This window comes from Aquarana catesbeiana, linkage group LG09 (genome assembly GCF_042186555.1).
Source record: "Aquarana catesbeiana isolate 2022-GZ linkage group LG09, ASM4218655v1, whole genome shotgun sequence".
NCBI lineage: Eukaryota > Metazoa > Chordata > Amphibia > Anura > Ranidae > Aquarana > Aquarana catesbeiana.
Genome location: NC_133332.1, coordinates 49,647,579 through 49,662,615, shown reverse-complemented (window position 1 = coordinate 49,662,615; position 15,037 = coordinate 49,647,579). Strand labels below are relative to the sequence as shown.

Here is a 15,037-nt window from a genome sequence, read left to right as displayed (position 1 = left end):
TAATTGTATCTAAATTGAGTATGTAACACTATAATAACATTTTGGGGCTCTCGTGCAAACACTGGGCATTTAGCCCCGAAACATGAGATCCTGGCGTTGTAGGTGCAGAGTCCAGCCCCGCTGCCAGCAGCCTGTTAAAAGAGAGGCCAAAAGTTGCTGCAGCTGGACTTTGCACCAAGCGGTAATAATATTTCGGGCTGTATACACCCAGGGAAAGAAGACTACTTGTATTCCAGGCATTTTTCCATTGGCCCATTACTGCCCTAAGCGTTCGTAGCACCTAATGGACCATCCGGCCACAGCAGCTGTCAGCCTCTCACAGAATTTATCAGGCTGCTGGCAGCGGGGCTGGATCTGTGCCTTCCTCCTTTACCTTAGTCTCATGCACTGGGGCTAAACATCTGGCACGCATGAGGCCTCAAAACAGAGGTCTCAAACTGGCGGCCCTCCAGCTGTTGCAAAACTACAAGTCCCATGAGCCTTTGCAAGGCTGACTCCCTCAGGCAGAGGCATGATGGGATCTTGTAGTTCTGCAACAGCTGGAGGGCCACCAGTTTGAGATCCCTGCCTTAGAAAGAATATTCAATTTTTCTTTCCGTGAAAGAGATTTAGCTGGGGGGTCCCAATGCTTTGAATTGCCAAGACCCAATGGAAGACCTGTTTGAGTTCTTGATCCTGCATGTCTGTGGTTGTGTGGTGAGGAACACCTAGTAAAAATAGACCAAATGACTTGATGGTTCATTGCGATTTCTTTATTGGTTCAGGAAACAAAGTGCAACCAACATGTTTCGGGGATGTGGACTCCTTCTTCATGGCCTTGGCAAACTCTAGTGGAAGGTTTGGACTGTGCACATTGTAAAAGCTGAAGTACAGAAATGAGGAGACTAATAATTATTTTCCTGTACCTACCTTATAGGACATTAAAATGGCAATTCATCCCTCTCCATTCACTTTCTCCCATTTTCCTCCAGCCCTCTTCTCTCGCACAATTGGATTTTTTTTTTTTTTTTTTTAGAAAATACTTTTCTTGGGAACCCTAGTTCCTAGTTCCTCTCCTAGGCAGGAATTCTGTATGCAGTTGTCCATCGCCTCCTAGGATACCTCCTTCACACATCACAGGGAGCCATAGAGTACTCATGCAATGCTTCGTCAAGGGACCATGTCTCCTTATTGTTTTTTCAGTTGGCCTTATGACGATACCGCGCACGCGCATCATCACAATGCCAGCTGCAAGAACCCGGGAGAGACCGCCGCCCCCCCCTCGATGACATTAAAAGTAGATGGCAACACCCGACCAGGTGTGCTGCGGCTTATCCCTAGAGCACACCGCTGGATCACTGGGCGTCTGTTTTTTGTGCACAACCTAACTATAGAGGTGGGGGGGGGGGGGGAGTCCTTTAACCGCTTCAGCCCCGGAAGATTTTACCCCCTTCCTGACCAGAACACTTTTTGCGATTCGGCACTGCGTCACTTGAAATGACAATTGCGCGGTCATGCGAAGTTGCACCCAAACAAAATTGACAACCTTTTTTCCCCACAGATAGTGCTTTCTTTTGGTGGTATTTGATTGCCTCTGCGGTTTTTATTTTTGCACTATAAACAAAAAAAGAGCGACAATTTTGAAAAAAACAATATTTTTTACTTTTTGCTATAATAAATATCCCCCAAAAATATATAAAAAAAAATGTTTTCCCTCAGTTTAGGCCGATACGTATTCTTCTACATATTTTTGGTAAACAAAATCGCAATAAGCGTATATTGTTTGGTTTGCGCAAAAGTTATAGCGTCTACAAAATAGGGGATAGTTTTATGGCATTTTTATTATTAATTTTTTTTTTTCTACTAGTAATGGCGGCGATCTGTGATTTTTATTGGGACTGCGACATTATGGCGGACACATCGGACACTTTTGACACATTTTTGGGACCATTGGCATTTACACAGCGATCAGTGCTATAAAAATGCACTGATTACTGTAAAAATGTCACTGGCAGGGAAGGGGTTAACCACTAGGGGGCGATCAAGGGGTTAATTGTGTTCCCTCTCTGTGTTCTAACTGAAGGGTGGAGGGGACTGTCTAGGAAAGATGACAGATCTCTGTTCATACTTCGTATGAACAGATGACCAGTCTCTTCTCCCCTCAGAGAACCGGAAACTGAGTGTTTACACACACAGATCCCAGTTCTCAGTGTGTCACCAGTGATCGCGGGAGCCCGGCAGAACTCGCATCGGCTCGGGGGGCGAGCAGCGGGCGTGCCCCTAGTGGCCACAGTTATGTAACATCGCTTCGCCCAGCCGTGCCATTCTGCCATCGTAAAACTGCGCCGGCTGGTCAGCGAGTGGTTAAAGTGATTGTAAACCGAAGCATATCCCTCAATAGTGTGTACTTGTCTCAATTAGGAGCACTAAAGTGTCATTTCTGTCTTTTACTGTCCCTAATACATCTGCCGATAGAATAGAGCCTTGGGGGCACTCTGCACATGCTCAGTTTGGTTTGTTTTCCAAAAATTTTTTTTTTTTGGAAGGTGCATGTGATTGGCACAGGGCCAATCAGCACTGTCCAGACAGAGGGTCAGGGGTCCTGCAGCCTCATAGGACAGTCAGAGGAGAATGAAAACTCCTCCTACAAGCTTTAACCAGTGCTCAGCCAGACAATGATAGAAGTCACAAGACTGCTATATACTGCTGATGAGAAAAGATATTTAGCAGTTTATATGTAATAAAATAATTGCATTTCCATGTTCTGTGTACTGTGGGAGACCAGATATAGTGAATGCAGGCTCCTGGGTTTAGTAACACTTTTGGCCTCATGCACACTGGACGTTTTTGACGTTTTTACAGCAGCTGTTTTTGGCTGTAGATGTTTTTTTCTACAGTCATTAAACTCTCCATCATGTTATCCTATGTGTCCATGCACACATAGGCTGTTATCGGCAGTTTTGGGCAGTGGCGTTTTTGAGCAGTAAAAAAAAAAAATTAGTGGGTTCTGAGAGACGTTTTTCAACTGTAAAAACGCTCCAACGCTGATAAACGCTGATAAACGCTCAAAAACAGCACTCAGCAGCGTTTTTAATGTTTTTGATCCATTGAAAAAAATAAATACATTTTTTTTCTTCAAAAAATAAAACACTAACGCGGAAAAGCGCTAATTAATGCTAAAAAACGCTATTTCAAAAAAGTTGAAAAACTCACTGCAAAGCTACTGCCGTTTTTATAACATTATTTTAGCACCCAGTGTGCATGAGGCGTAAGGCTCCATGCAAAACTGGAGCTTTTTCTGGATCCCAGATTGCTGGCCAAAAACGTTGGTTGAAAAGCGCGCTTTTAACAGCGTTTTGTACTAGCTTTTTTTTTTAGCGTTTATGGGCATTATTAATAAAAATACACAGAGGACACTCCAAAAATCCCACAATGCATTCCCAAACTCACACAATGCATTGAAAAAAGTAGAACGCTGAACGCTAATTAACGCGCGTTTAGCGTTTTCTAGCTTTTTTTGTGGTCAGAAAAACGGCACTTTGAATGCGATCTTATGGCGTTCAGAAAACGGCCCATAAACTCCACTGCTGATAAAAGCTAAAAAAACGTCCATGTGTGCATGGACACAAAGGATAACATAGAGGGGAGTTTATGGGCTGTTAAAAAAAACACCCAAACTCCAAAAAACAGCTGTTTATGAGCTTCAGTGTGCATGGAGCCTAAATCAATATGCATCATAATACAAGGCAATCTGCATTAGAGGAAAGTGAAATGAATTTCCCTAGACAAAAAAAAAAAAAAACCTGTTGCTGTAACTGATTATGAAGTGTTGAGCCGGATTTTGACTTCAGTTAGTGTATCTAAATCTGCTAGTACGTCTAACAATCCCCTTCCCCCGGACTGAATATTCTGCTGTCTCCTGTGCTCCTTCATCCGGAGTGGGGGCACTTTATTACAGAAGGTCTGTTACTGGACAGATCACAGGTGAAAACAAAGGGGAAAAAAAAACAAAAACGACTGCAGCCACCACATCTAATGATTGGTAAGCTGCAATATATTAAACTTTTGGTTTTGGGTTAAAAACTGCTTTAACCTACAACTGAACACGTGCCACGGGCATGATGCTTTGCTTTGCAGAGACAGCAAAAATTCCACCCCTTGTAACGTTGGGCGGTCAGCACCGCCGCAAAATGTGACCTATTCACGTGAATGGGACCACGTCGCAGCTGCCATGCAATCGCAGATAAAGCACTCGGTTACAGAGTGGAGTGGTGCTGTGGGCTTTTCAGGGTTAAAACAGGCGGTCTGTAGGTGACCTATTTTCTCCCAGCTGCCTGTCAACCGCCCTCTGAAAAGTGATCTGAATATACACAGCTTGGGAAGTAGCCTTTTACCCCATTAAGATCAAATCACGAGAGATTTGAGCAAGTTTATTATTCATGACCCCCTTTGACCGCCCTACCCTGGAGAAAAGAAAGATCAGAAGGACGCCGTAGGTGTCGGATGGGGGGGGGGGGCATCGCGGGATGCTTTGTCATTATTGGCGTTTAGTGTCTTCTCCAGGAATGTGCGCTATCTCCGGGGATTTGTCAATATTGCTGACACTAATCCTAAGCAAGGAGAGGACTATGATGTCTTCATCCTCTGTGGCAGTGATTGCACATTTGCTAAATGACTTCGAAGGTCACGCTTAAAAGCATGTTATGCGGTTTAGGAGATAATCCAGTCTGTGTTTCAGGGACACAGTTACCAGGTCTTCTGTCTCTGGGACAAATCTTGTCATAAAAGTGGATGTAAAACTTACACTTCATTATGAATCCTCCTGGAACATGTCCGCCTATTAAAGTTTATGACTGTAAACTTTCTTTCTGGCCAAAAGTCTAGGCAGAGATCACATGACTTCTGGCTGTCTGACCATTGTGGGTGCTTCACATCCTTAGAGAGTCTGTTTTCAATCGGGCAGACCCTATCCGGTGACCATGCAATGAAAGAAGACGATCAGAAAGGAACAGACATTTTTTTTTACATGCTTTTATCATTTTTTTAAGCTTTCTCTTCAATAATTTTGTGACATTAAACATTGACATCTGTAGGGGGAGCTCTTAGATGCTCAGTGCAATTACTATATTTCTTTCTCAACAGTTGAGATATCCGCTGGGATTTTTTTTTTTTACACACCCCCTGTTAAAATGTCAGGTTTCTGTGATGTAAAAAAATGAGACAAAGATAAATATTTTCAGAACGTTTTCCTCCTTTAATGTGACCTATAAACTTTACAACTCACTTGAAAAACAAGCTAAAATATTTTAAGGAGGGGGGTAAAAAAATGTGGTTGCATAAGTGTGCACACCCTCTTATAACTGGGGATGTAGCTGTGTTCAGAATTAAGCAATCACGTTCAAACTCATGTTAAATAGGAGTCAGTACACACCTGACATCATTTTAAGTGATTAACCCCAAATAAAGTTTAGGTGCCTCTGATTAACCCCAAATAAAGTTTAGCTGTTCTAGTAGGTCTTTCCTGACATTTTCTTAGTCTTAGTCACATCCTACAGCAAAAGCCATGGTCCGCAGAGAGCTTCCAAAGCATCAGAGGGATCTCATTGTTAAAATGTTTCAATCAGGAGAAGGGTACAAAAGAATTTCCAAGCCATTAGATATACCATGGAACACAGTGAAGACAGTCATCATCAAGTGGACAAAATATGGCACAACAGTGACATTACCAAGAACTGGACGTCCCTCCAAAACTTAAGAAAAGACGAGAAGAAAACTGGTCATGGAGGCTGCCAAGAGGCCTACAGCAACATTAAAGGAGCTGCAGGAATATCTGGTAAGTATTGGCTGTGTGGTACATGTGACAACAATCTCCTGTATTCTTCATATGTCTGGGATATGGGGTATAGTGGCAAGACGGAAGCCTTTTTGCCTTTTTTTAGGAAGAAAAACATCCAAGCCTGGCAACATTTTGCAAAAACACACCTGAAGTCTCCCAAAAGCTTGTGGGAAAATGTGTTATGGCCTGATGAAACCAAGGTTGAACTTTTGGCCATAATTATGTTTGGCACAAAAACAACACTGCACATCACCAAAAGAACACCATACCCACCGTGAAGCATGGTGGTGGCAGCATCATGCTTTGGGGGTGTTTTTCTTCAGCTGGAACAGGGGCCTTAGTCAAGGTAGAGGGAATTATGAACAGTTCCAAATACCAGTCAATATTGGCACAAAACCTTCTGCTAGAAAGCTGAACATGAAGAGGAACTTCATCTTTCAGCATGACAACGACCCAAAACATACATCCAAATCAACAAAGGAATGGCTTCACCAGAAAAGATTAAAGTTTTGGAATGGTCCAGCCAGAGCCCAGATCTGGGTCTGATTGAAAATTTGTGAGGTGATCTGAAGAGGGCTGTGCACAGGAGATGCCCTCGCAATCTGACAGATTTGGAATGTTTATGCAAAGAAGAGTGGGCAAATATTGCCAAGTCAAGATGTGCCATGCTGATAGACTCATACCCAAAAAGACTGAGTGCTGTAATAAAATCAAAAGTACTTCAACAAAGTATTAGTGTAAGGGTGTGCACACTTATGCAGCCATATTATTTTATTTTTTTACTTTTACTTCCCTCCACCTAAAAAAAATTCCAGTTTGTTGTTCAATTGAGTTGTACAGTTTATAGGTCTGAAATTATTTGTTTTTGTCATTTTTTTTTTTTTTTTTACATCACAGAAACCTGACATTTTAACAGGGGTGTGTAGACTTTTTATATCCACTGTAGGTGGATGCTGCATCTATCCCCCGCCGGCTCTAACACTGTGAACCGAGCGATCAAACACCGGCAATCACTCGGTTCTCAGAGCTCTGTGAGCAGAGAGCTGGTGACTGTCAGTCATGTGGGTGGATCCCGACCATATAGTAGCAATCCTTCCCGAGCCAGGACCAGCTCTGTGACATCGGCCCACAGCGGGTCACAGGAGTGCTGTACTTCTTTTAAGTTAGCCAGCTGATAGACTGATATTGGGAGAAAGACCATTGTGCAGCACTGCTAATTAGTAAGCAAAGCGTGGGTATTTACTGAGCACATGGAAAGGATTCCTACATTAAACTGTCCTCAAAAGAGGAATTAAGAGGAGGAATCAAAATTCCCCTGGTTTTGGAAGAATGAACTCTGGAAAATAGACAAAATCGACCCATGCATTGGGGCCCCCACGGAACTGCAAGGGGGAAATGCTTATTAAGTCTAGGGGTGCAGGGACACAGTGTTTTACTTACCCTATCCATCAGCCTGACAGGCTCCATTGTAAGTGGAAGAGGCAAACATGTGACCACCGCTGAGAGTGCCTAAGAAGGCGGCAGTGCTGGACTGGTTGCATATGTAGCTGCAGGGAGCCTATCGGAACCAGGAATAAGGTAAGCAATACACCTTACCCTTGCACCCCCACACTAAACATGCATCCAACCCTTGCAGGATGGGGGGTCTGACCCTGCAAGGGTAAATCCCTGGAGTTCAGCTTTACCGCTTTAGCTCTGAAAGATTTTACCTCCTTCATGACCAGGCCAGTTTTTGCTATTTGGCACTGCGCTACTTAAACTGGCGATTGCGCAGTCATGCAATGCTATACGCAAACACAATTTATATCATTTTTTCCCACAAATAGTTACATAGTTAGTCAGGTTGAAAAAAGACACAAGTCCATCCAATTCAACCTTAAAAACAATAAATAAATAAAATAAAAAATATTGTGCAATCCAGTATACCCAATTACAGTATACAGGTAAAAGCCAGTAAATTAGAATATTTTGAAAAACTTGATTTATTTCAGTAATTGCATTCAAAAGGTGTAACTTGTACATTATATTTATTCATTGCACACAGACTGATGCATTCAAATGTTTATTTCATTTAATTTTGATGATTTGAAGTGGCAACAAATGAAAATCCAAAATTCCGTGTGTCACAAAATTAGAATATTGTGTAAGGGTTACATTTTGAAGACACCTGGTGCCACAAACTAATCAGCTGATTAACTCAAAACACCTGCAAAGGGCTTTAAATGGTCTCTCAGTCCAGTTCTGAAGCCTACACAAACATGGGGAAGACTTCAGATTTGACAGCTGTCCAAAAGGCGACCATCGACACATTGCACAAGGAGGGAAAGACACAAAAGGTTATTGCTGAAGAGGCTGGCTGTTCTCAGAGCTCTGTGTCCAAACACATTAATAGAGAGGCAAAGGGAAGGAAAAACTGTGGTCAGAAAAAGTGTACAAGCGATAGGGATCACCGCGCCCTAGTCAAGATTGTGAAAAAAAACCCATTCAAAAATGTGGGGGAGATTCACAAGGAGTGGACAGCTGCTGGAGTCAGTGCTTCAAGATCCACCACCAAGAGACGCTTGAAAGACATGGGTTTCAACTGCCGCATACCTCGTGTCAAGCCACTGTTGACCAAGAAACAGCGCGAAAACCGTCTCACCTGGGCTAAGGAAAAAAAGAGCTGGACTGCTGCTGAGTGGTCCAAAGTCATGTTTTCTGACGAAAGCAAATTTTGCATTTCCTTTGGAAATCGAGGTCCCAGAGTCTGGAGGAAGACAGGAGAGGCACAGGATCCACGTTGCCTGAAGTCTAGTGTAAAGTTTCCACCATCAGTGATGGTTTGGGGTGCCATGTCATCTGCTGGTGTCGGTCCACTCTGTTTCCTGAGATCCAGGGTCAACGCAGCCGTCTACCAGCAAGTTTTAGAGCACTTCATGCTTCCTGCTGCTGACCTGCTCTAAGGAGATGGAGATTTCAGGTTCCAACAGGACTTGGCGCCTGCACACAGCGCAAAATCTACCCGTGCCTGGTTTACGGACCATGGTATTTCTGTTCTAAATTGGCCAGCCAACTCCCCTGACCTTAGCCCCATAGAAAATCTGTGGGGTATTGTGAAAAGGAAGATGCAGAATGCCAGACCCAACAACGCAGAAGAGTTGAAGGCCACTATCAGAGCAACCTGGGCTCTCATAACACCTGAGCAGTGCCAGAAACTCATCGACTCCATGCCACGCCGCATTAATGCAGTAATTGAGGCAAAAGGAGCTCCAACCAAGTATTGAGTATTGTACATGCTCATATTTTTCATTTTCATACTTTTCAGTTGGCCAACATTTCTAAAAAATCCCTTTTTTGTATTAGCCTTAAGTAATATTCTAATTTTGTGACACACGGAATTTTGGATTTTCATTTGTTGCCACTTCAAATCATCAAAATTAAATGAAATAAACATTTGAATGCATCAGTCTGTGTGCAATGAATAAATATAATGTACAAGTTACACCTTTTGAATGCAATTACTGAAATAAATCAAGTTTTTCAAAATATTCTAATTTACTGGCTTTTACCTGTATACCTTCAGTTAATCCAGAGGAAGGCAAAAAACCCCAGCAGAGCATGCTCCAATTTGCTACAACAGGGGAAAAAATTCCTTCCTGATCCCCCGAGAGGCAATCGGATTTTCCCTGGATCAACTTTACCTATAAATGTTAGTACACAGTTATATTCTGTACATTTAGGAACCACCTCTGGAGGGATTCTATTCCACATTTTCACATCTCTTACTGTGAAGAAATCTTTCCGTATTTGGAGATGAAATAGAGCTTTCCTTTGGTGGTATTTGATCACCTCTGGGTTTTTTATTTTTTGCACTATAATCGAAAAGTTGATAATTTTGAAAAAAAAAAAAAAACACTATTTTTTACTTTCTGTTATAAAATATATCTAGTAGAAAAATGTAAAACTCAAATTTCTTCATACATGTATTCTGTATATGCATTTCTGCTACATGTCTTTGTTTAAAAAAAAAATACCAATAAGTGTATATTGATTGCTTGAAAGTTATAACATCTACAAACTATGAGATATATACTGGAATTTTTTATTTTTTTGTAATACTATTAATGGCGACAATCAGTGACTTATATCGGGACTTCAATAGTGAAGCGGCCAATCTCACACTGAGGCTACTTTCACACTGAGGCGTGCAGGCGCTGTCGATACAGCGGTGCTAAATATAGCGCTGTTCTATCGTCGTTTTAGTGGCGCTAGCGAGGCGGATTTAACCCCCCGCTAGCGGCCGAAAAAGGGTTAAAACCGCCCGCAAAGCGCCGTTTTGCAGGCAGGTTTGCAGCGCTGCTCCATTGTTTTCAATGGGAAGGGGCGGTAAATACACCGCTCCTAATGCGCTCCAAAGATGCGGCTTGCAGGACTTTTTTGACCTCCCTGCAAGCGCACCGCTCCCGTATGATAGCCCTCGGGGCTTTCACACTGGTGTGCATTGAGCAGCTCTTTCAGGGCGCTTTGCAGGCGCTATTTTTAGCACTTTAGCGCCTGCAAAGCGCCTCAGTGTGGAAGGAGCCTAACTGATACTTTGTGGGAACTGGCTAACTGCCACTGACCTCTCCATTTATACTAATACAATGATCAGTGCTAATACTATACACTGTATTAATGACACTGGCTGGGAAGGGTTAACATCTGGGGCAATCAGAGTTAAATGTGTGCCTAACTACGTATAGTATGTGTAATGTGTGCTGATTTTACTAAGGGTGTGCAGGTTTTTTTCCCTGCTTTACAGGGAAACAAAAACCGATGCATCACCGCTGTCAGAAGCAGTGGCAGCCGTCCATTATGGGCACAGGGGTGCCACCCCCCATCCATGCGTCCGGCCCCCTAATCTACATTCTGGCGCCGAACGCATGGCTTCCAATGGGTTTTTTTTTCTTTTTTAAGCACGTGATTAGACCCAGAGGCTCTAATAGGCTTTAAAAAAGGGTGGGCTCTGCGCCCCAAGCACACCCACTTGTGTAACAATGGCAAATTAATATTCGCTATTTTCTCCCTCATTCTCCTCCATGCCAATCAGAAAGCCCCTATTGGCCAGGGAGTCGGCCGCCCTCCGGGGGGGTTATGTTAGTTTGTGTTGCCCCCCCCCCCCCCCAAAATTTTTAGCACCAGCTGCCACTGGTCAGAAGAGAGCTTTGTAATGTGCGTTGGGGTAATGCATGCATTAACACATGCGTGTCCCCCAACACATAGATGTAAGTCGACCCCTAAGACCGATGTCACATTACAGTAAGAGAATTGCTAAAATGTGCGGAGACCGCACTCACCTGCTTGTATGTGTCACTTCCTTGCCAGCTGAATGTGCAAGGTGCCAATCCCTCCCAGGTGAAAACACAACAGAATGGCGTTGACGAGAGATTGGCGCCTCACTTTATCCAGAAGGTGAGAGAGAGACACATGCAAGCAGGTGAGAATTTCTGATTTGCAGGTGAGACAACAGCAGAGAAAGTTGCGTCACCTTCCTGGCTGTTCTGTCTGGCAGAGCTTTATGAACCACAACAGTGGCTGAACACAATTCCAGATCCTTCGGCACAGAAGACATCTTCCATATGTGTTTGTGTATTTCCTTTGCTTGTCTGGAGTTCAGCTTTGAGCATCGTGACTTTTTAGCAAATGAAAATGCGACAGATCTCAGCGCCGCAGTGTAAAAATATCCTCGTAATGGTCTTTAAACGCTCAGTGCAACCGCAGTAAATAAACTGTTATCACAGCTTGAAGCTGCCCGGCGCATGTCAGCGAGCGAATGTTGATAGTGCCTTGTCATAGGCAGCCTCTCTCGCTCTCGCCTTTAAAGGGCATACTTTTCCGATGACAAACACGCTCTTAAAAAGAGTCCCAGGCTTAGAAATAATGTTTATTTTACTCCGCTTTTCTTTTTCTCCGGCAGTCGGTGTGAAATCAATCACTAGGATCTCCGCTTTCTTGCTGGATCTGCTCCAAGATTTCCACTTTGCTGGTGAAGGGCAGCTCCGAAATTTGCAGCCCAGAACATCAAATCATAGATTCTTCCTATGGACTCAGACTTTTCATTTAGCTACTTCAAATTCTTATTTGACTTTTATATATTTTTAGTGGCCACTTTAAAGCTGAATTCCGGGGAAAGGGTTCATTCACACTAGTGGTTGGGGTGGTTGATCCAACTGCTACCCTCTTTAGCTGCAGAGGCCGGGGGGTGTACACATGCTGCGGCCACAATGCTTTGCTTCACAGTCGCAGCAAGAATTATACCCCCTGTCACTTTTCAGCGAATGGGAACGCACTGTAAGCGCCCCGCAATTGCTTGCCATGCATGCTAGTGTGGGGATCAAAGGGTTAAAGCCTATCAAATGCTCACTGAATGGTAATCCGAGAGGGGATCCCTCTTCAGAGAGCACCACTAGTGTGAACAAGCCCTTACAGTGGGGCCACCCGAGGCCTGCAGGGGTTCAATGCTTGTTTAGGTCTAGGGGGGGGCACAAAAAAACAGTCCCTCCATACCTTCAGGCTGTAATACAGGTCCCTGAACACCCCCACCCCCCGACCTCATCAAGTCTAATGCAGAGCCCTGTCTTGGACATGGGGGGGCTGAGGAACAGTCCACTACCGGAGCATAGTGGAATATAGGAGACCGCCGACTGCCAGGGGAGCGGAGGATCGGGTAAGTAAAATTGCTTTTTGAGTCTAGATCTAAAGAAATATTTAACTCTTGCAATGGGGGGGGAGGGGGGGCAAAGGGAGGATGTTTACTTTCTTCACTGCATCTGAGCACCACAGACCAAAAACACTTTTTAATTCACATTAATATAGTTTCATAGTAGGTAAGGTTGAATAAAGACAATAGTCCATCCAGTTCAACCTGTGTAGGTGTACATGTGTCCGTGTCTATAGGTATTTCCCATATCCCTGCATGCTGTGTTATTTAAGATGCACATCCAAGAGTCTCTTAAAAAATATTCATACTCCCCACTGACACCACCAGTTGTGGAAGAGAGTTGCACATCCTTATTGCCCTGACAGTGAAAAACCCCCTGCGCAGTTTGGGGTTAAACGCTTCTCCTCCAATCTCATTGTGTGGCCCCGTGTCCTTTTACACTCCTTGACTGTAGACTGAATAGTTTATTTCCTATGCTGGGATCACCATTGAGCTATTTGTAAATTGCTATCATGACTCCTCTCAGGCGTAGTTTCTCCAGCGAGAATAAATTTAGTGTTTGCAGTCGTTCCTCGTAATTGAGGTCCTCCAGTCCCCTTATTCGTTTCGTTGCCCTCCTTTGGACTCCCTCCAGTTCCAGCACATTCCTTCTGAGGACTGGGGACCCGAACTGGACAGAATACTCCAGATGTGGCCGGACCAGAGTTTTATAAAGTGACAAGATTATAGTTTTATCTCTGGAGTAAATTCCCTTTTATTATACATGCTAATATTTTGCCGGCTTTGGTAGCTGCAGCTTGACATTGCATGCTATTGCTCAATCTGTCATCTACTAGGACCCCCAGATATTTCTCCATCCTTGATTCCCCCAGCGGTTCTCCACCTAGTAACGAGTTTGCATTTATGTTTTTTGCCCCAAGTGCATTACTTTACATTTTTCCAGATAAAACCTCATTTGCCATGTAGTTGCCCATTCCATTATTTTGTTCAGGTCTTTCTATAAAATTTCTATATTCAAAGAAAACTCCCCCCCATCCATCCATGTCTCCACGCTTTATTTGGTTGAGAAATCACTTTGAAAAACACCTCCCTAGCATGTCTGACTGTGGCCATCTTGAGTAAGGGCAAATGATTCATGTAGCATTTTACTTCCTGAATTCTATCTGCCCTTAGTTCAGGCATGCAGGCAGGAGGGTGTGCTTAACAGAGAAAACCCTCCCCTCTTCTCTTCCACTCCTGTCGATTCCTGGGATGTATGACATCATTTGCCTAGGCAAGAAACCAGCAAGTAACTAAAGAAATTTATGATATGATATACTTTCCTATCTATGTACTAATCCTATCAGCATGAGAATTAAAAATAATCAATGTTAATTGGGAGAGTAAATTTCCACTTTAAAAGTATATGTAAACCCAATTAAAGCTAAATTCTTATATAAGCATTAACGTCCATGTCATTTCAAAAGTCACTTTTAATCATTTTAAACCTTCAGCTTTCATTTAAAATAATACCTGATGGTTTCCCCGACCCTTCCCCAAGGCATCCACCATGATAGAACAAGATCTCTCCACCCCGACCTCCGGGCTTTGCTATGGGGGTATGGGCAAAAATTGTTCCTCCTGTCTAATTTCTCTCCACTAACAATTGCAGCACTACACCTATGGTACAAAAAGGGATTGTCATCGATATTATCCACAGACCCCTCACCACTTACATCACTTTTTGACCACCCTGCCCCCCCCCCCCCCAGGGTATAGGATCCAACACGGTGGGCCCATATCTCCATTCTACATGGCCTATAGCAGGGATCTTCAAACTACAGCCCTCCAGCTGTTGTGGAACTGCACATCCCATGAGGCATTGTAAAACTCTGACATTCACGGACATGACAAGGCATGATGGGAATTGTAGTTCCTGAACAACTGGAGGGCCATAGTTTGAAGACCCCTGGCCTATAGCAAGCTCATTTGTACACCCAACCTTGGGCACATCCATTATACCAGGAGAACAGGGTAACTGGTTTACAGCTCTCCAGATATCTTCCTTCTGTTCGGACCTGTTCTCCTCTTCCCAAATCCATAGGCCCTTGACAGGCTACAAATAGCTGTGCTCTCTCACAAATACACCCAAACATCAGCTCTCCACCATTTATAAATTACAACACTCGCTGATCCATGACCAACCCCCATCTTACACCAGGAGGTGGGCCACGGACCTAGGAAAGGATCTCTCTCTGGCTGACTGGAAAAGTCATTCCACTTCACACATAAATCCTCCACCTCTTGTTATACACAAGAGAAGAACTTTAAACTCTTATCTAGGTGGTACAAGGACCCTCAATCACTCCATAGAATCTTCCCCTCTGCCCCCACTTCATGTTGGAGATGCGGCAACGCAGAGGGAAGTTATCTCCACATATGGTGGGAATGCAGAGCCATTCAACCCCTCTGGTCCCAGGTTTTCACCATCTACAGTAGGCTTTATGATCGACCACCGACACCCACACCAGAGGTAGCTCTATTATCTATGCTCCCGGGCTCCA

At 43.7% G+C, this 15,037-nt stretch overlaps 1 protein-coding gene and 1 long non-coding RNA gene across 2 annotated transcripts in view; one reads left to right on the top strand and one right to left on the bottom strand.

Moving 5' to 3' along the window:
- LOC141107610 (regulator of G-protein signaling 3-like) overlaps window positions 1-15,037 on the top strand; it is a 163,086-nt gene that overhangs the window by 124,187 nt on the left and 23,862 nt on the right. The window lies entirely within an intron of this gene.
- Window positions 571-11,236, bottom strand: LOC141107611 (uncharacterized). Its single transcript, XR_012235936.1, has 3 exons — window positions 11,131-11,236; window positions 4,784-4,945; window positions 571-862 (listed from the first exon to the last, which is right to left on the bottom strand). It is a non-coding gene; the product is annotated as an uncharacterized lncRNA (long non-coding RNA).